Source organism: Lactuca virosa, chromosome 8, assembly GCF_052849685.1.
Source record: "Lactuca virosa cultivar CGN04683 chromosome 8, Lactuca_virosa_CGN04683_v6, whole genome shotgun sequence".
Classification (NCBI taxonomy): domain Eukaryota; kingdom Viridiplantae; phylum Streptophyta; class Magnoliopsida; order Asterales; family Asteraceae; genus Lactuca; species Lactuca virosa.
Window position 1 is genome coordinate 131,645,669 of NC_136433.1, and position 22,221 is coordinate 131,667,889.

The window sequence follows — 22,221 nt, forward strand, 5'->3', positions numbered from 1 at the left end:
ACCGGCTCCTCCTTTTGGTAAAAACCTCTTCCTTTTTGTTTATATTTCTCCTCCTTAGCCTTCTTGTACTCATCATAAGGAAGCCATTCTTTCTTGGGTTTTCGCCAATCTTCATCATATCGGTCACCACTTGAGTAGCATACTTGCACCTTCTTATTCCCGTTCTCGTCCAAGTCACAATCTCTAGTAAGATGAGGTCTATGGCAATTCTCACAACCCACCCGAATAGCATGTATCGTTTGGTCCATTTTATCCATCCTCCTATCCATGGTTTTCAACAAAGCCATAACTGCTGACAAATCTTCTGAAGCTGCATAAACTGATCCCCTTGTCACATCATTCCTTGGGTTGTGGTATTCTCTAGAATGCTTAGAGAATTCTTCAATTAGTTGCTTTATCACCGGGGGTGCCTTCTTTGTTAGTGGACCTTGCGAGTCAAGTAATTGCCTTGTTGTAACATTTACTCCATCATAAAAAATGGAGACTTCTTGTTGACTATTAAGGTCATGATGTGGGCAATTCCTTAGCAAACTCTTGTACCTCTCCCAAGCTTCATAAAGTGACTCTCCAGCTTGTTGTTCAAAGTTGGCTATGGCTTTCTTTAACTTAGATATCTTGGAGGGTGGGCAAAATTGATCAATAAACTCTTCTTTCATCTTGGCCCATGTAGTGATGGATCTGGGGGGAAGTGACTTGCGCCAATCCTTTGCAGCACCCTTCAATGTAACCGGAAGCATGCGAAGTAGCTGAGTTTCGCGAGGCACGTTTGGAACATTAAAATAATCAGCTACATCATTGACTTCATCCAAGTGTTTGTAAGAATCTTCGTGGTCTTTTCCGTGGAAGGGGATCTCTTTGAGTAGAGCAAGGATGTGACCCTTAAGCTCAAAAGTGGCAGTTGCGGGAATTGCGGGTTGCACAAGTCCCGGCCCGGTATCATCGCGTATACTCTTCTTCCATTCCCCCATGGGGACTCCATCGATGTTAGCCATAGGGATAGCTAATTGGTCGTCGGAATCGGAAACGTGCCCGAATGTAGGGTCTTCTTCTCCTTCGGTTTCGTACTCGGTATCCTCTCTGATTGGGTCTTCGCTTGCTAAAGAGGCGCTGGATGCTCCTGATTTGCTGCTCTTCTTCTTCCCAAAAACTGTCTTCAAGCCAAACAAAGGCGACTTCTTAGGTGTATTCGAGCTTTCAACGTCTTTGCCTTTGTTTTTCCTCAACGCGGATTCCGGGTTTTCAAAAGGGGGAACCAGTGGAGTGTTGGATCCTCTGGTCATGAAAATCCTGCAACAAAACAAGAAAAACGCGTAAAAATAACAAAAAATGAAACTGAACAAAAATAAAAAATTAAATTGTCAAACAGCAGGGTACTCGCCGAGTAGGGTCGAGTGCACTCGGCGAGTAGACTGTCTAAAACTCAAAAATAAATAAAATTAAATAAAAACGAATAAAAACTAAAACTTAACCTACTTACTCAATTACTGAAAAAAATAACTTTGTGCAAGATAAACTTACACAAAGGATCGATAAAACTAGGAATTAGATTTAATTTTTGAACCGCTCCCCGGCAACGGCGCCAAAAACTTGATGTGTGTAAAATGCACTGGTTTTATTCCTACTTTAAAAATATAGATTTAGCACACAAAGGCAGTGAACCTGTCTTTTAGTGGTATAGTTGGATAAGTAAGGTGTCGAACTCAGGGAACGGAGATTAAACTAATAATTAATTTTTAACTAAACAAATAATAAAAGTAAAGGGTCTTTCTCTAGTTTTACAAGACTAGAAACTTAAACACACCACCTAACAAGTAATTAACTAATCAACTCAAACAAATAAAAATTCACCAAATTTAATAAAGGTTTCTGTTTAGGTCCAACCAATTCACTCCTATGGTTAATTTTATGATAAAGTAATGAATTAATTGTTGTTGGTTACCAACTATAGTGATTAGATTCGCATTCGCTATTACCAACCCTTAGAAAATTAATCAATTCAAGCAGTGGCCAATTGTTTAAACTAATTAACTCCCTAGTTCAATTATTTGGATTAAATAAGATTTGTAATTGGTTAATCAAATTAGTAATTCAACTAACCTCTTGTTTGTTGGTTTCTCAAACAAGCTCACACATTAATTTACCCATTCTCTAGTTAATCCTAGTTTCATATTCACTAATCCTAGGCATATAATGGAGTGTTCACATAAATCATATGAGGTTAACAATTAAGAGATGTTCATGCAGCCTAATTGTCTTCCAATTAACAGATAATAGTTATGGTTAATGCATAAGGTTCTTTAACAAACTTAATTTAATAAAATCACCAATAATCAATCAATAAAAGTATAAATCAAACCATAGGAGTAACTTGGTTTTTCCTAAACAGAAACTACGAAAATTCAGCTCATGATTACAGTAAGAACAAGCTCAAAAACGAATTTAGTTAATCTAAACATGATTCACTTCTAATATTAAGTGGAAAATTTAACCTAATTCGCCTTGAGTCTTCAAAAGATCAAAGATTAGGGTTCTTCAGGTCTCCAAGGGTTTCTTCAATCGCAGGTTATCCTCCAAAAAAAAGCCAGAGAGTCCCCCAATTCGGAATAAGATCCTTTATTTATACTTATCTCAAAACAGGGGGAACTCGGCGAGTAGCTCTCCAACTCGCCGAGTACCTTTGTTAAATCCGTGTGCGGTAAGGATTCTGGACATTACTTCGCGAACATTCTTCGGAACTCGCCGAGTAGCTTCGTGGACTCGCCGAGTATCTCCAGGTTTTCTCTTCTTTATTCATTCTCTAGCTTCTAATTGCTTCTCCTTCTTCCTTTTTGCTTCCAAGCATGTCTTCTGGACTGAAAATATAATTTAGACCTTATTAAGTACCTTTTGTCCATATTATGCAAATAATTAGCTAAAAATTAATAAAAATGTATACTAAACATATGGCTAATTATGCACATATCAAAATACCCCACACTTGACTTTTGCTTGCCCCCAAGCAAAACTGAATTTTAGCACATTAGAATCACATAAGACAACTCCAATTGAACCCAGCCATTATGCTAAAACCGCAACGCATGCATTTGTGTCTAAAATTTTCCTAAAAACCCCACAATATTCCAAATACTTACAATCCTCATAAACATTCACCCACTTATCCCGAACAATGCTCATTTTATGCATCCCTCCGAATCCATCCGCAGAAAACCTCCTATCCTCAAGGTATTTTTGGTTGAGCAACCCAAGCATACATAATCTAGAAATTACAATTTATGATACCACTATGGAGCTCTTTTGGATCCTCACTTCTTTGACAATTTGATCTTTGATTTTTGGGTATCTTCAGTTTTTGAATCTTCAGAATTTTGATCTTCATACTTTGACTTTGATGCTCCAAAAATTCTTCAAACTTTTTCTTGTAATTCCCTCTTTTTTTTTCACATGTAACTCACTTAAATCTTTTTTTTTTCAAAACCCTACATGCTTAAGCAGGGGCGCTCAACTTCAACCTTTATTGGTTAAAAATAATAATTTTCCTGGATACATTTCTGGTACACGATGCTAAACATATTGCATCCTTCGGACTAAGCAAGGTCGTGTTTTTGTCCCATGATTTCACTAGAATAAAGGGGGCCACAAATGCACTAGAACGTATATAGGCTCAACTAAACATTTGGGTCTTCATGCAATCATCAACATAATTCTAACATGGAATCCTAATTACTTTTACCAAAATTTCCTAATTAAACCCTAGCAATTTTTTATGCAATATTTTTGAAAAAATTAAACCTAAATTAGGATTCTAAGTTGACTAAAATGTAACCATCACGCCGGGCTCTTGCCCTTAGAATCTGAAATACCTGAAACAACCAACAAACTGTAAGCTAATGCTTAGTGAGTTCTCCAGAGCATACCCCACACAATCCACATACTCACATAAACCATATCAACTATAATAGCTACATAAACCACATAAGCCATACATACAAACATATAAGGATACCATGGAAACCCTCCAAGGTCGTACACCGGGTGCCACTGGAACCCCCACGTGGTCTTAACCCACTGTCATGGGAACCCCCACATGATCTACCTGCCACGGGAACCCCCACATGGTCTTCACTAACTGCCATGGGAACCCCCACATGGTCTTAGCTAATCTAAGCAATGTCATGCAAGCTAATCATGCAAACATACTAGGATTCCATGGAAACCCTCCAAGGTCTTATACCAAATGTCATGGGAACCCCCACATGGTCTTAATCCACTGCCACGGGAACCCCCCGGGGTCTTTCATGCAAATGTCATACCAACATAACACATAATCAACTATCAATCCACATATCACATAATGGGCCGGCCATGGTGCCTTCGACCCATTGTTATGGTGAGGAGACTCACCTCTCAAGAAATGTCGAACCGGTAAAAATCCAATCCCAACTCACAGCTCCGAACTCAACCGCCTACAACCACCATGTGACTAACTTCATCAAAATCCTGAAATACCAAGGATACCCTTAAAGTCAAACTTGGTCAACCATGGTTAAAGTCAGAGTCAACAATCAAGGTCAATAGTCCATGTTGACCCAACTCGTCGAGTGCATCTATCAACTCGTCGAGTTCCTTCAGTCTTCAGAAAACCGAGAAAACCCTAGCCAACTCGCTGAGTCATCTCATCAACTCGTCAAGTTTGCTCAGTAATCAGAAAGGTCGGGGGACCACGATCCAACTCGCCGAGTTGGATAAGCAACTCGTCGAGTTTTCCTAGTCCTAATTCATTCAGTCACTTCCAAGCGCATCCAATGCCTCCAAACCATAGATCTGGTCCCCTAGGGCTGAGATACCACGTAAAGTTGCTAACTGTACGTCCATGCATGGTATCAAGAGGCTAAAAACACTAAAACTAAGCTTCATAAGAGACCTAGGGCATGGAGGAGGGCCAAGACTTGATAAAGATGGCAACTTTAAGTCTCTGAATGCCATGAAATGTCTAGATCTGAAGTCATAACTTCAAGACATGCTCAGATCCAAGAATGACTCCAAAATAAGCTACTAAAGGCCATAAACTTCTCAATGAAGAGATCTATCAAATAAATGGTCAAGGTATCAACTTTATACCTTAATATGGCTGCTACAACAGAGAAATTCCTGGATCCAAAGCTTCTCCCTTCAACTAAGCCACACAAAACATCAAGCTCCTTCAAGAAAGCACCAAAAATCACTCTCCAAGCTCTCACACACACAAAATGAGAGAACAAGCACGAACTAGGGTTTCTCTGGAAAAAGGGGGCGGTAGGGGAGGCTAACAATGAGGCTTAAGGCCTTTAAATAGGGTGCAAACCCTAAAAATTAGGGTTTTCCTTTCCAGCGTCTACTCGTCGAGTTGGGGCCTTCCAACTCGTCGAGTAGACCCTTAATCCCGCGTCCAAAAAGATGCCTACACGACGAGTTGGAGCTCCCCAAATCGTCGAGTTCCATCCCAAAACCCTGAAGTGTTGAGAAGTAAATGATACCTGAATCAAGCGTTACAAATCTCCTCCACTTGAACTAGACTTTGTCCTCGAAGTATTTTGACGCAAACAAATCTGGGTAATGCTCTTGCATCTCCTCCTCCGTCTCCCATGTCCATTCTGAGCCCTTCCGGTGCTGCCGTTGCACCTTTACTAGCTTCACCTCTTTGTTACGGAGAACCTTAGTTTTCCCATCCAAGACCGCAACAGGCCTCTGAATGTAGTTAATGCTCTCATCCACCCGAATGTCATCCAAAGAAATAACCGCGACGTCGTCTGTGACACACTTCCGAAGCTGAGACACATGGAAGGTTTTGTTAATCTGGCTAATCTCGTCCGACAGATCCAAACGGTAAGCCACCTTGCCCACCCGGGAAGAAATCCTGAACGGACCAATATATTGGGGCCCTAACTTGCCCCTCTTCCGGAACCTAATGAAACCCTTCCATGGTGACACTTTCAGCAAAACGAAGTCTCCCACCTGGAACTCGAGATTCGAGCGACGCCGATCAGTATAACTTTTCTGACGGCTCTGTGCAACTCGCAGTCTGCTGCGCACTTGCTGGATCAGCTCGGTAGTCTTAAGCACAGCCTCAGTGCTTCCCATGACTCGGTGCCCCACCTCACCCCAACAAACTGGGGTCCTACACCTCCGATCATACAACATCTCAAACGGGGGTCATTCGATACTAGCATGATAACTATTGTTATATGAAAACCCTGCTAGTGGGAGGTATGTATCCCAACTCCCTCTGAAATCTAGTATGCATGCCCGAAGCATATCCTCGAGTGTCTGGATCGTCTTCTCGCTCTGGGCATCTGTTTGAGGGTGGTACGCAATACTGAAATGTAACTGGGTGCCCAACTCTTTGTGAAACTTCCTCTAAAACCTGGATGTAAAACGGACGTCCCGATCAGAGACTACCGAAACTGGCACTCTGTTTCTGACCACCACTTCCCGCACATAGATATCTGTTAATTTCTCAGCAGAGATACTATCGGAGATTGGAATAAAATGGGCGCTCTTCGTCAATCTGTCCACAATGATCCAAATGGCATCCACACCCCTCGCCGTCCTCGGTAACTTCGTGATGAAGTCCATGGTGATCTCTTCCCATTTCCACATAGGAATGGGTAGCGGTTGAACCTTGCAGTGAGGCCTCTGATGTTCGGCCTTGACCTTCCTGCAGGTCAAGCACCGCTCCACAAACCACGCGACCTCCCGCTTCATGCAAGGCCACCAATAACTCAACCTCAAGTCTCTATACATCTTTGTGGACCTCGGATGAATAGATAACTTAGACTTGTACGCCTCTTCTAAGTTCTTCTGTCTCACACCCCCAGATACCGGTACCCACACCCGTCCACACTGTGTCAGAAGGCCTCGACTATCCCGAACAAACAAGGGAATCTGACCCCGAATCCGCTCTATCTTCCAGTTCTCTTTCTTCAAACCTCCACCTGAGCCTCCTTGATCATATCCAACAAAGGAGAGATCACCGTCATCCTCAAACAAACGTTCACGATCTAAGCACTTGCCGCCTTGCAGCTCAAAGCATCGGCCACCACGTTGGCGTTCCCTGGATGGTACAAAATCTTGCAATCGTAATCTTTCAGTACATGCAACCATCTCCTCTGCCGCATGTTAAGGTTTTGCTGATCCATAAAATACTTCAAACTTTTGTGGTCACTAAAGATGGTGCACCGAACTCCGTACAAGTAATGCCTCCATATTTTGAGGGCAAACACCACTGCCCCTAATTACAGGTCGTGAGTGGGGTAGTTCGCCTCATGAGGCTTCAGCTGCCTCAAGGCGTACGCGATCACATGCCCCCTCTGCATCAAAACAACGCCTATGTAACAACGTAAATTTTCAAAACAATTTTTCATTTTTAAAACATAATTTCATTCATAAGATATCATAAGAATCCATTGTATCACATGTCATCATAATAAAACAAATCCCAAGATCTCTAATACATAATCCCATCAGTGTGTACAGATAATGCTGGCGCCTTCCCGCGATCCTCACTGGTACCTGAAACACATCACACAAACACTGTAAGCATAAATGCTTAGTGAGTTCCCCAAAATATCACATACGCACATACGCCACTCAAGGCTATAGCTCTACAAGACCTTCCGGTCCATGTGTCTCAGGGGACTTCCGTCCCACAATCCTGGTAGACCTTCCGGTCCATATCATAATGACCTTCCGGTCCATATCATAATGACCTTCCGGTCCATAACATACTACTCATAACATAACATAGCACATACATATTAAATAACAATATACATCACATACTCCTCATAGCACATAAGACCTTCCGGTCACACATATTACACTCTAAGTAAAGTATAGTGAGAAGACTCACCTCGTACGATGTCGGATAACTTCTCGTGCTCGATAACCCGACCTAGCCTTCTCCTATCAACATAATAACATCTCTAATCAATACTTTCTCTTGTCCTCATTTCTAAGGAGTGGGTAGAAGACCATTCTACCCCTCCCAGATCTTTCTCTAGAACTAGCTTGACCAAAACCCTAAGGTCAACTTGATGGGTTTTGAGCATTCTAACACTCCTATGGTGTACATGCAACCCTAGAAACCTTGGATCTATGTTTGACTATGATACATGCAAATAATTATTTTTTCAAGGTTCTTATCCCATCTAGCATGGCATGGGGAACTTGAATCAAATAAAGCTAGTAGAATTACTTACCTTGTAGTTGTAGTTGATTGCTTGGAGTTTTAGAGCCTAGCACCAATAGTGTGGATGCCTCAAATGGAAATCACAAATCACCACAAACTTGGAACTTTGAGAGAATAGTAATCACCTTCTTAAAATCGGCCCTCTTACTTTACTCACCACAACTCATGTGATTTCAAGAACCAAAGCCTCCTTTATATAGTATGGTGGATTAGGGTTACATTAATGTAAACCCTAATACCCATGTCTTTTCATTTCCATGAGATCCATGGGTTAAAGCTCCATGGAGTATCCATGGACTTTCCATGCAAGCCTAGCCCATTCCAAATAAGCATTAGCCCACACTATATAAATACAAGAGCCCATATTTAATTAGTCATACTTTTGAGCTCTAAATTAATTCTAGATTAATTATAGATCAATACTAATTAAATAATATGATTTTATATTAATATATTAGGACTTATAATATATTAATAAATAATAACTTATACTATTCTCAAACGATTATCCATAAATTGTTCGGGTGAAGTGCAACCCAAATGGACCATGCCGGGTCGGGTCAAGTACATACCAAATATAGTTATGGACTTAGACACTATATCCAACAGTCTCCCACTTGGATAAGTCTAATAACTATAGTTGCAAGTATGACTTCAGGAACCGATCAACAATCGTAGCTCTTTAAACTCTGTTGAACTATGAAGCGCCATTTTAGATAAGTGATCATATAATCCTCTGTTCTAGATATCAGCCGGACAAATACATGGAACATGGTCTTGCTTATTATCCAGCATTTGTTTCCCGATTTCCGATTTGTTTGACATAGAACTTAACTGAACACATCAATTTAGTTCTGACCGGGCCCGGTACATAGGTCAAAACAAAATCATCGAGGGGCCCAAATATCGCTTCTAATCCTAGAAGGAACAGATAAACTTCGACTCATATGTTTTCTCTACTACTTGTTGAATTACACACAAAAGCACGGTTTATAACATCGAGTTACCAATGCGTTTTCGTGCAATCAATGCATAACCAACTCATAGGCAACAAATCATATCTCTAGGTTTGAAGACTTATATGATATTACCGTCTCACGATCACTCGAGATAAATTCCATGAAGTGATACAAGTGAGCGTGGGTTGAATCTAATACTCAGAACTTATGAGCACTCATGAGTGTTGTAGCCCCGCTTTGTCTAACATCTTAGACCTCTACAAGCCAACCCATGACAGTCTTGATTCATATCTACTTCCAACATATGACCGACTGTGGAGAGTTTGAATAATATGATATAAACCATAACATAATTATTCTGGAAGTCAAAACATGCAAAAAGAAATAATAGTAAACGATTGACAAGAGATAGCAACACTTTACTCATAAATAACAGCTTTTATTTATCATCAAATGTCAATTACATTTTACAAATTTCAAGATTATCTAACTACTAAAACTAATATCATCCTTCAGCCCTATGCTCCGAGCATGCTGGAGATGCTTAGCCCGAGTCAGTCCCTTCGTGAGGGGATCTGTTGGGTTCTCATCCGATGATACCCTCTTTCCCACGAGGATTCCTTCTTCTATTCGATGTCTGATGAAGTGTTATTCTGGATCTCCCATGATCTCTTGGTTCCTTGGCTAAGGCAACCGCACTATTGCTGTCACAGAAAATATCCATTGGCTCCTTTATAGCTGGTACAACTCCAAGGTCTCCGATGAAGTTCTTTAGCCATATAGCCTCCTTTGCTGCCTCGCTTGCCGCTATATACTCTGATTCACAAGTGGAATCAGCCACTGTCTCCTGCTTGGAACTTTTCCAAGTAATTGCCCCTCCGTTTAGAGTAAAGACCCAGCCAGACTGAGAGCGGAAATTATCCTTGTCAGTCTGAAAGCTAGCATCACTGTACCCTACAACTCTCAAGTCCTCACTGCCACCGAGGGTAAGGACCCAGTCCTTAGTCCTCCGTAGGTACTTGAGGATATTCTTTACCGCAGTCCAGTGTGCCTTACCAGGGTTTCCCTGATACCTGCTAACCATGCTCAAAGCAAAGGCTACATCAGGTCGAGTACACGTCATAGAATACATGATCGATCCTACAGCTGAAGCATAAGGTATTCGACTCATTTCTGCTATCTCAGCCTCAGTACTAGGGCTTTGTGTCTTACTCAATCTGGCGTTACTCTGGATGGGTAACTCTCCTTTCTTGGAGTTATGCATGTTGAACCTTTTCAACACTTTGTCCACATAGGTGCTTTGACTAAGTCCAATTAGTCTTTTACTCCTGTTTCTCAAAATCCTTATCCCTAGGATATAGGCAGCTTCTCCAAGGTCCTTCATAGCGAAACACTTCCCAAGCCAGGACTTTACTTCCTGCAGGGTTGGGATGTCATTTCCTATGAGTAGTATGTCATCCACATACAGTACCAAAAAGCTGACTATACTCCCACTAGCCTTGATATAGACACAAGATTCATCTTCACTCCTTGAAAACCCAAATTCTTTGACTTTCTCATCAAAGCAAAGATTCCATCTGCGAGGTGCCTGTTTTAATCCATAAATGGATTTCTCGAGCTTACACACTCTACTGGGGTACTCTGTACTGACAAAACCCTCTGGCTGAACCATGTAAACATCTTCAGCCAACTTTCCATTAAAAAAAGCGGTTTTGACATCCATTTGCCATATTTCATAATCATGAAATGCAGCAATGGCTAACAGAACCCTAATAGACTTAATCTTGGCCACTGGTGAAAAGGTCTCGTCATAATCAACTCCCGGAGTTTGAGAATAACCCTTTGCAACCAGTCGTGCCTTATAAGTGTGTACATTACCATCCATGTCGGTCTTCTTCTTGAAGATCCATTTGCGCCCAACTATCTTACGATCAGGTACATTGTCAACCAAGTTCCAAACTTGATTGTCATACATGGACTGTATCTCGCTATCCATAGTCTCTTTCCATTTAGCAGCCTCAGGGCCTGCCATGGCTTCCGTGTAGCTGTTAGGCTCATCCAGATTTACCAGTGTGTTATCACTAATAAGTGTCTCACCTTCTGCAGTAATATGAAAACCATAATAATGCTTAGGTGCATTCCTAACTCTGGTGGAACGCCTCAGAGGTATAGATTCTTCAGTCGGCTCAACAGGAGTTTCCTCCTCAGGTTGAGGGCTAGGGTTTAAGGTTCCTTCACCACTTGACTCTTGAATTTCCTCAAGGTCAATTTTCCTCCCACTGTCTCCTTGGCTCATGAATTCTCTCTCTCGAAAGAATCCTCTTCTTGCTACAAAGACCACATTATCACTGGGTCTGTAGAAGATGTAACCAAAAGATTTCTGTGGGTAGCCGATGAAAATACACCTTTCGCTTCGGGGTTCGAGCTTATCGTGAGTCTCGCGTCTCATGAAAGCCTCGCAACCCCAAATCTTGATGTGGTCTAGATTGGGAACTTTTCCAGTCCACGCCTCGTGAGGTGTTTTGGCAACCTTCTTTGTAGGGACTATATTAAGGATATGGGCGGCAGTCTCTAAGGCATACCCCCAAAATGAGATTGGTAGCGAAGCTCGACTCATCATGGAACGAACCATGTCCAACAAGGTCCGATTGCGCCTCTCAGCTACACCATTCAACTGTGGTGTCCTAGGAGGTGTCAATTGTGAGACAATCTCACATTCCTTACGATAGTCAAGGAACTCAGTACTAAGATACTCACCACCACGATCGGATCGAAGCATCTTAATGTTCCTGCCCAACTGATTCTCCACTTCTTGCTTAAACTCTTTGAATTTCTCAAAGGTTTCTGACTTATGCTTGATTAGGTAGACATATCCATATCTACTAAAATCATCAGTAAAAGTCACATAGAACCGATTAGCATCTCTTGTGGCGGTTCTGAAGGGTCCACACACATCCGTGTGTATGAGGTCCAACAAACCTTCACCCCTAGCACAAGTGCCAGTAAAAGGTGACTTTGTCATTTTACCAAGCAAACAAGATTCACAACTATCATCTGACTTTAGGTCAAATGACTCCAAGACTCCATCCTTTTGGAGTTGGCCTATGCGTTTCTTGCTTACATTTCCAAGACGACAATGCCATAAGGATGCTTTATATAAGCTAGTGGAAGAGTTAATACACAATACATTATTTCCTAGATTATCTACAACAGATACAATTTCATACACGCCATCACAACGTAATGCTTTAAAATAAAGAACATTATTAAAGAAAGCATCAATACTACCATTATTATTATCAAAATAAAAGGTAAAACCTTGTTTATACAATGCATGAAAGGAAATAACATTTCTTGCCATTTCTGGCGAATAATAACATTTATTCAAATCTAATGTAAACCCACTATTTAGCACTAAGGAATAAACTCCTATCTTGGTGACAGGTGAAGCTTTCCAGTTTCCCATGATCAAGTTTATCTTTCCCTGCTCCACATTCTCACTTCTTTTGAGTCCCTGCAAATCACAACATATGTGAATACCACAACCTGTATCAAGGACCCAAGACTTAGAATGAGGTGAGTTATTAGACAATATAGTGTATATACCTGCATGGTTGGGTTTTACTTTCCCATCCTTCAAATCTTGCTGGTACTTCGGGCAGTTTCGCTTCCAGTGCGACTTTTCATGGCAATAGAAGCATTCAGCCTCATTAGGGTTAGCAGAAGGAGTGACAAAACCTTTCTTGGTTTTGCTTGAAGAGGAGCCTTCAAGGGTCTTACCCTTGGTACCCTTAGAAGGGTTCTTTCTCTTCTTCCCTTTGCCATGCCTGATTGCCAAGACATTGGCCGCAGTTGGAGTAGGAGTAGGAGTAGTAACAACCGACTTACCCTTTAGACCACTTTCGGCGGTCTTCAAGAGTCCTTGAAGTTTGCTGAGGGTGACTTCTTCCTTGTTTATGTGATATGTCATGCGGAATTGATCATAACACGATGGCAAGGAGTGCAAAATTATGTCTATTGCTAACTCCTCAGGGAAGTTCACATTCAGCTTCAGTAAACGGTCCACATACCTTTGCATTTTCTGCATGTGGCCCGTGATGGGTTCACCATCCTTCATTCGGGTTGTTATCATGGAGGAGATTATTTCATATCGCTCTTGACGAGCACTTTGATGGTAGCGGTCCATCAAGTCCTGGTGCATCTCAAAAGGATAATAGTCCTCATAGGACTTTTGGAGCTCGGCTGTCATGGTGGCCATCATGATGCATGCCACTTTTGTAGCATCTCTTTCATGTACCTCATATTCAGCAAGCTCTTCAGGAGTAGCAGTTGGATCGGGTACCTTCAGCTCCTTGTCGAGAACATATTTTTTGTTCTCATACCGAGTGACCATCCTGATGTTTCTGATCCAATCTGTAAAGTTGGACCCATCAAAGATGACTCTCCCACAAAGATTCATGAGAGAGAAGGAGCTAGTAGGGTTTGATCCAGAAGCATTGTTAGTGGAAGACATCTGAAAAGAAGAGGGAATAGATTAGATTAGATATAGAGATAGTCCTTAACAAAACACCCAAATGTAATATTAAGGCTAGGACCCAACACAATATTTTATAACTTAGAAGAGGGATGCCGTAATCTAAGCTATAAGATATTTGAAGGTAGGTGAATGACGATTCACCAATTTCCACCATGAAAAACGAAATATTTAATTAGGTTTTAATTGGTTTAGAAACTCCTAGATTCTTTGAGATTCATTGAACTTTCTTCAATGGCATGTTTCAATCTCGAGTGTGCCCTTCAAGTTTTGTGACTGGGATGCCGAGGATCACAAAACAAGGTGTGAATTAACCATGCAAATTACTTCGTACCCTTAATGTATTACCCCTCAATCGATGTGTCGGTTAACCACACACGCTCCATCGATACTATGATAAACATTAAGTCACCCTTTACCTACCTTGTTAAGTTCAAGTTAGTGTGCCGGTTAACCACACGTGCTCCACTAACGACTTAAACAAAGTGTAAAGTGTAATTTCATGGATTAGCACCTTATTCACATTTTCCTAAAATAACTAAGATTGGGAATTCAATAAAGTTTAGTTACTTTAGTATTATCATTATACTTTTAATGAGAATTTATAAGTCCTTGTCCTACCCGTTCGGCTAACGACCCTCCACCGATCAAGGAAGCGGTGGGTGAGAGTGGACACCCATTAAGTTGCCATTTTATAGGCAACAACCTTATACCCCCCTTATAGACCGGCTTCGTGAATAAGGCGTACTAGCGGTAAGACGACTTGATCTTATACATATATAAATATTATTAAACTTATAATATTATAAAGTATAAGGGTTGAATTTTAACTTTTAAAATTCTAGGGGTTGGAACTAAAGTTTTTAATATGACTTTACATGTTCCAAAACTTGAGGGCAAGTTTTGTAAACTTTCAAAACTTTTCATTTCTCATAACTTATGAGTTAATGGTTATTAAAAATGAAGACTCTTCATTTTTTGTAACCTATGTGATCTTTTAATGGTTATTTATAAATGTGACTTTTGGTTATCCATAACTTAAGAACTAGTTATGGACTCCATTAAAACACATAAAGATCAAGAATTAATCTAATCAATTATTAGCACATAATTTCTATGATCTTCTAAACTCATATGTTTATGAATGTTCATATAAAAAATTTCAAGAACCGTAAGTACATATACAAAACTTGAAATTTTGATACGAGCTTTTGAACAAAACTTCGATTTTCAAGTTTTTTTTTTTTTTTATTTTTTTATTTTTTTATTTTTTTTGCATCAAGTATCAAATAAAACAAACCAGGCTCTGATACCACTGATGGTTTTGAGCATTCTAACACTCCTATGGTGTACATGCAACCCTAGAAACCTTGGATCTATGTTTGACTATGATACATGCAAATAATTATTTTTCCAAGGTTCTTATCCTATCTAGCATGGCATGGGGAACTTGAATCAAATAAAGCTAGTAGAATTACTTACCTTGTAGTTGTAGTTGATTGCTTGGAGTTTTAGAGCCTAGCACCAATAGTGTGGATGCCTCAAATGGAAATCACAAATCACCACAAACTTGGAACTTTGAGAGAATAGTAATCACCTTCTTAAAATCGGCCCTCTTACTTTACTCACCACAACTCATGTGATTTCAAGAACCAAAGCCTCCTTTATATAGTGTGGTGGATTAGGGTTACATTCATGTAAACCCTAATACCCATGTCTTTTCATTTCCATGAGATCCATGGGTTAAAGCTCCATGGAGTATCCATGGACTTCCCATGCAAGCCTAGCCCATTCCAAATAAGCATTTGCCCACACTATATAAATACAAGAGCCCATATTTAATTAGTCATACTTTTGATCTCTAAATTAATTCTAGATTAATTATAGATCAATACTAATTAAATAATATGATTTTATATTAATATATTAGGACTTATAATATATTAATAAATCATAACTTATACTATTCTCAAATGATTATCCATAAATTGTTCGGGTGAAGTGCAACCCAAATGGACCATGCCGGGTCGGGTCAAGTACATACCAAATATAGTTATGGACTTAGACACTATATCCAACACAACTGAAGTCAACTCAAGTCAACGGTCAAACTATGACCAGACTCGTCGAGTGCACTCGTGTGACTCGGCGAGTCCAGGCGGCTTCCGAATCCTCATAGATCTTCACTCGACTCGTCGAGTTAACCTTTCACTCGACGGGTTACCACTGGTCATGAATCGCAGGGCAACCCGACTCGACTCGTCGAGTCCCCTTATGGACTCGGCGAGTTCCTTCCATGGCAACACTCAAATGACCTTCTGAGGTCAGATCTGTTTCTCTAACCTATAGATCTGACCTTACCATACTCAATAATCACGTAAAGGTCCGACTTTTACACTCATGCAACGCTTAATATGCTTCCTTGGGTGAAATAGCCACTAAAATGGCAACCTAGGCTCATATCTCTAATGGAATAGCATAAAGCAGGGAGGTTGGGGCTCTCTGGACCTCTCAAGGTCCAGATCCACAGTTTAACACTCAAAGGGACATCATAAGCATCATATCTAAGCCAATAAAGAATAGAGAAAACCCTAGATTCAAAGGTTCTACCCCAAAACAGAAGAAGGGTTCGATTTAATACCTCAAAGATGGAGCTTCCTTGCTTGAAACCACAGAATAACAACCCCCTTGACCTTCTTTTGCTGGAATCCCCTTCTTCTTTGCAAAAATCACACCAACAAGGATTAAAATAGCCCTTCCCCTCACACCACACGCTCAAGCTCACTAGGGGTTCTCTCTCTAGACTGGTAGCCGCAAATGAGGGCCATAAGGTCCCTTAAATAGGGCACAGGCCCGCGGATTTAGGGTTTCCACCCACAGCGCGGACTCGTTGAGTCCACCCATCGACTCGTCGATTCCGTTCATTAATCCAGTCAGCAAATCGCGATCCTACTCGACGAGTCTAGGCGTCAACTCGTCGAGTCCCTCCTCATAAATCAAAATAAACAATTTAAATATGGTACCTGGAAATCCGGATGTTACAATTCTTCCCCACTAGAATCAGACTTCGCCCTCGAAGTCTCGCTCTGTAAACAACTTTGGATGTTGTACCTGCATCTCCGGCTCCGGCTCCCAAGTCAACTCGGACCCTCTCCGATGTTGCCGCTGGACCTGAACCAGGGGCACCTCCTTGTTCCTCAGAACCTTGATCTTCCGATCCAAGATCGCGATCGGCTTCTCAACATAATTCAGGCTCGCATCCACCTGAATATCCTCTAGTGGCACTACTGCCGACTCGTCGGCTATACAATTCCTCAACTGAGACACGTGGAAGGTATCATGTATCTGGCTCAACTCCGCAGGTAGCTCTAAACGATACGCTACCCTGCCTACCCTCGCGGTCACTCTGAAAGGACCAATGTACCGGGGCCCCAGCTTGCCCCTCTTCCTGAATCGGATCACTCCTTTCCAAGGAGATACCTTTAGGAGTACGAAGTCTCCAACCTGGAACTCAAGCTCGGATCGTCGCCTATCCGCATAATTCTTCTGGCGACCCTGGGCTGTCAGCAATCTCTGCCTGACCTGCTGTATCTGCTCAGTCGTCTGAAGCACTATCTCAGTGTTACCCATCACTCGCTGCCCTACCTCTCCCCAGTAGATGGGAGTCCTACACCTCCTCCCATACAACAACTCGAAGGGAGGCATACCAATACTCGAATGGTGGCTGTTGTTATAGGAAAACTCAGCCAATGATAAATATGTGTCCCAACTTCCTCCGAAGTCCAACACACATGCTCGGAGCATGTCCTCGAGCGTCTGAATCGTCCGCTCACTCTGTCCGTCCGTCTGTGGGTGGTAAGCGGTGCTGAAATGCAACCTCGTACCCAACTCCTCATGGAATTTCTTCCAGAATATGGAAGTGAAACGTACATCTAGATCTGACACAATCGAAATCGGTACTCCATGCCGCGATACCACCTCTCTCACATACATCTCTGCCAGTCTCTCTGCGGAAGAGCTCTCGCTGATAGCAAGGAAGTGAGCGCTCTTCGTCAGCCGGTCAACAATCACCCAAATTGCATCGACACCCCTCGCGGTCCTCGGCAATTTGGTGATAAAATCCATGGAAATCTGTTCCCACTTCCACTGGGGAACCTCGAGTGGCTGCAACTTGCCATGCGGACGTTGGTGCTCGGCCTTAACCATGCGACAGGTCAAGCACCTCTCAACAAACCACGCCACATCCCTCTTCATACAGGGCCACCAATACTCTCTCTTCAGGTCCAAATACATCTTAGTGGCCCCGGGATGGATCGAGAACCTCGATCTGTGTGCCTCCTCCATCAGGATGGTACGTGCCCCGCCCGTAAACGGCACCCAAATCCGACCCAGAAAGGTCATAAGCCCTCGGCTATCGGTAACAAACTCAGATACCTGCCCAATCACCCGCTTTCTCTTGCGGTTCTCCGGTCTCACAGCCTCTGCCTGGGCCTCTCGGATGGCATCCAACACCGGAGTCATCACCGTCATCCTCATACAAATATCTCGTATCGGAGCACTCTCCGCCCTGCGGCTCGGGGAATCGGCTACAACGTTAGCCTTGCCCGGGTGGTACAGGATCTCGCAGTCATGATCCTTTACCACATCCAACCATCTCCTATGGCGCATGTTTAGGTTGGGCTGATCCATCAAGTACTTCAAACTCTTGTGGTCTGTGTATATGATACACCGAACCCCATACAAATAGTGACGCCATATCTTGAGGGCGAACACCACGGCCCCCAACTCCAAATCGTGGGTGGGATACCTCACCTCGTGAGGCTTCAGCTGCCTCGATGTGTACGCTATCACGTGCCCTCTCTGCATAAGCACCGCACCCAACCCCGATATCGCTGCGTCACAATACACCACGAAATCCTCTATTCCCTCTGGAAGGGCTAACACCGGGGCTTCGCACAGCTTCTGGCAAAGAGTCTCAAACGAGGTCTGCTGCTCTGGACCCCATGTAAAAGCAACGCCCTTCCGGGTCAACCTAGTGAGTGGCACGACAATCTTGGAGAAATCCTTGATAAATCTCCGATAGTAGCCGACCAACCCCAGAAAACTCCTGATCTCGGTGGGGGATCTCGGCACCTCCCAACTCATCACCGCCTCAATCTTGGCCGGATCGACCAATATCCCATTCTGATTAACGAGATGCCCCAAGAACTGGACCTCTCGTAACCAGAAATCACACTTGGAGAATTTGGCATAAAGCCTCTCCGATCTCAAAACCACGAGGATCTCCCTCAAATGCTCCTCATGCTGCTCTCGGGATCTCGAATACACCAGAATATCGTCGATGAACACGATCACCGATCAATCCAACATCGGCCTGCACACCCTGTTCATGAGATCCATGAACGTTGCCGGTGCATTAGTGAGCCCAAAAGGCATCACCACGAACTCGTAATGCCCATAACGAGTCCTGAACGTCGTCTTCTGGATATCCTCATCTTGCACTCTCATCTGGTGATATCCAGACCTCAAATCTATCTTGGAGAACCAAGACGCTCCCTGTAACTGATCGAACAAATCATCGATCCTTGGTAAGGGGTAACGGTTCTTGACCGTCAACTTGTTCAGCTCTCGGTAATCAATGCACATCCGGTGTGAACCATCCTTTTTCTTGACAAAAAGGATCGGCGCTCCCCACGACGAGCTACTCGGTCGAATAAACCCCTTCCCCAGCAGCTCCTGAAGCTACGAGGATTACTCCTGCATCTCTGGCGGCGCAAGGCGATAGGCGCTGCCCCCGGAACCAAATCGATACGGAACTCCACCTGCCTCTCGGGAGGCACACCCGGTAACTCCTCGGGAAAAACATCCGGGAACTCACGCACTATCGGAACATCATCAATCGAACTCAATCTCTCCGCGGCCACTCGTGTATCCATCACATAAGCTACAAACCAGCTGCAGCCCTACTGTAAACTCTGTCTTGCTCTGGCAGCCGAACAAAATGCTGACCCACATCGGGTACCCTCGCCATATACAGTCAGCACTCCCCCACTAGGGTCTCGTATCGTCACCGTCTGCCGCTCGCAGTCTATAACTGCCCCAAATCGGCTCAACCAATCCATACCCACTATAACGCAAACGTCCCCCATCTCAATCCGGACCAGATCTATCGGAAACTCAACACCGAAGATCTCGAGTACACATCCTCGAATCACGTCAGTAGCATACACCGCTCGCTCGTCAGCTATGGAAACTCGTAGAGGTCGACTCAACGCCTCTCGTCGAATACTGATGTGCTGACTAAACGCTAACGACACAAATGATCGACTCGCACCCGAGTCAAATAACACCAAAGCAGGTACAGAACTCACAAGAAAAGTACCTACGCATATCATAATATAAGCACAATATCTCAACTTAGCATAAATAAATGAATGAATACATACCAGCCACGACATCGGGCGCTGCGCGGACCTCCTCCGCTGTCAACTGGAAGGCTCTCCCGCGAGCCTTCGGTGCCTCGGCCTTCACTGGCCGACCCTCAGTAGCTCGTGCAGTAGCAGGGGCAGATCCCTGCGCTGATCCCTGTGACAGCTGTGGGCACTCGGCCCTCCGGTGACCCGTCTGGTTGCAATGAAAGCAAACCATAAATCCCTTGGGGCAGTCCTTGGCTATATGCCTCTCCTTGCCACATTTGTAGCAAGCACCCGCCCGACACACTCCATCATGTCCCTTGCTGCACTTCGCATAAGTGCGGCCCTTCTGGCCTCCAGATCTCGTATCAGCGGGCTTAGCCCGCTTGGCTGTCGGCTGTACCTGTACCGGTCGCCTGTCACTCCTCTGAGACTCGGCCTCCTCCCTGGCCTGAGTCTCTAGCTCAATCTCCCTCTTCCGGGCATTTGCCTGAAGCTCGGCAAACGTCCGGTACGTCAAGTTCGCCACGAACTCGCGAATGTCTCTCCTCAATATGCTCAGATACCGGCTCATGCGTGCCTGCTCGGTAGACACATGCTCAGGGCAAAACATCGCCCTCTCATGAAACTTCCTGGTGATCACAGTAACAGAATCAGTACCCTGCTTGAGGGACAAGAACTCATAGGCCAGCCGTTCCCTTTCCACCGGGGGAACGTACTCATCACGAAACATAGTGGTGAACCTCTCCCAGGTCACCGCAGTAAGCTCAGCAGGGGTGAAATCCGCCGACACAAACTTCCACCAGTCCTTCACCCCCAAGCGAAGCTGGTTCAACGCGAACCGTACTCTCAGATGCTCCGGACACGAGCAGGTGTAGAAGCATCCCTCAATGTCAGAAATCCATCTCATCGCAGCAATCGGATCCTGCGTCTCATCAAACTCTGGTGGCTTCGTGTTGCTGAACTCCCAGAACAGCAACAAGTCACCCCCCTGAGATCTAGCAGCAGCAACAGCTGCAGTAGCTGCAGCGGCTGCAGCCTCAGTAACCGTTGCGTATCTCTCGTCAAACGTCTCAATCAGGGTGGTCTTGATAGACCCAAACATCTCTGGTATCTCTGCGCGGATAGCCGCAACCACCTCATCCTGGATCATCTGACGAAGCTCCTCGTCACTCACGCCGCTGGTCTCTGCTCTGTGGCGTGTGCCAACCATGATGTCTCTGAAATACAACATAAAAATATCAGAGACTCGCTCGAGTATGCACGCACTCGATAACCCATCCATACTTGTTCCTTAGTACCCTAAGGATTCTTACTTGGACTGCGCACTGATCCGGTGTTTTCAGTAGTACGGGCCCTATACTACCGTCCACACCGCATCAGTATTCACCCCAAGTCCTCCTCCTAGGATCCCAGATCACAAGTACTCTACTTCTTGCTAAGCACAGGCTACCCTTCGGTATGCCCCTCATAAGCTCCTCACTGCTACCTACTCACTCTCAAGCATCTCATAGCAGCAGTAATCTCCTAGGCTAAGGCATCACAAATCAGGCCACTCTAGTCCTAACATGAATACCTAGCCTACTCTAGCATACATAACATATCATATCATATCTCATAACACATAATGTAAGGGTATTTTGGGAAATCACCGTTCGGGCGCTGACTCATCGTACACATTGCTTCTTTCCGCTTTTCTCAAATCCTTTTACTTTTTAGAAAAATTGTTTCTTTTATGAAAAACTTTCTCAAATCCTCAGTTTGAGTTCAGATACGCCCGGAGGTGCATCCGAATCCCTCAAACCAAGGCTCTGATACCAACTTGTAACAACGTAAATTTTCAAAACAATTTTTCATTTTTAAAACATAATTTCATTCATAAGATATCATGAGAATCCATTGTATCACATGTCATCATAATAAAACAAATCCCAAGATCTCTAATACATAATCCCATCAGTGTGTACAGATCATGCCGGCGCCTTCCCGCGATCCTCACTGGTACCTGAAACACATCACACAAACACTGTAAGCATAAATGCTTAGTGAGTTACCCAAAATACCACATACGCACATACGCCACTCAAG

At 43.4% G+C, this 22,221-nt stretch overlaps 1 non-coding gene across 1 annotated transcript; it reads left to right on the forward strand.

The window, feature by feature from the left end:
• The first annotated feature begins 501 nt into the window (after positions 1-501).
• Positions 502-608, forward strand: LOC145135329 (small nucleolar RNA R71). Its single transcript, XR_013719791.1, has one exon. It is a non-coding gene; the product is annotated as a small nucleolar RNA R71 (small nucleolar RNA).
• Positions 609-22,221: the final 21,613 nt, after the last annotated feature.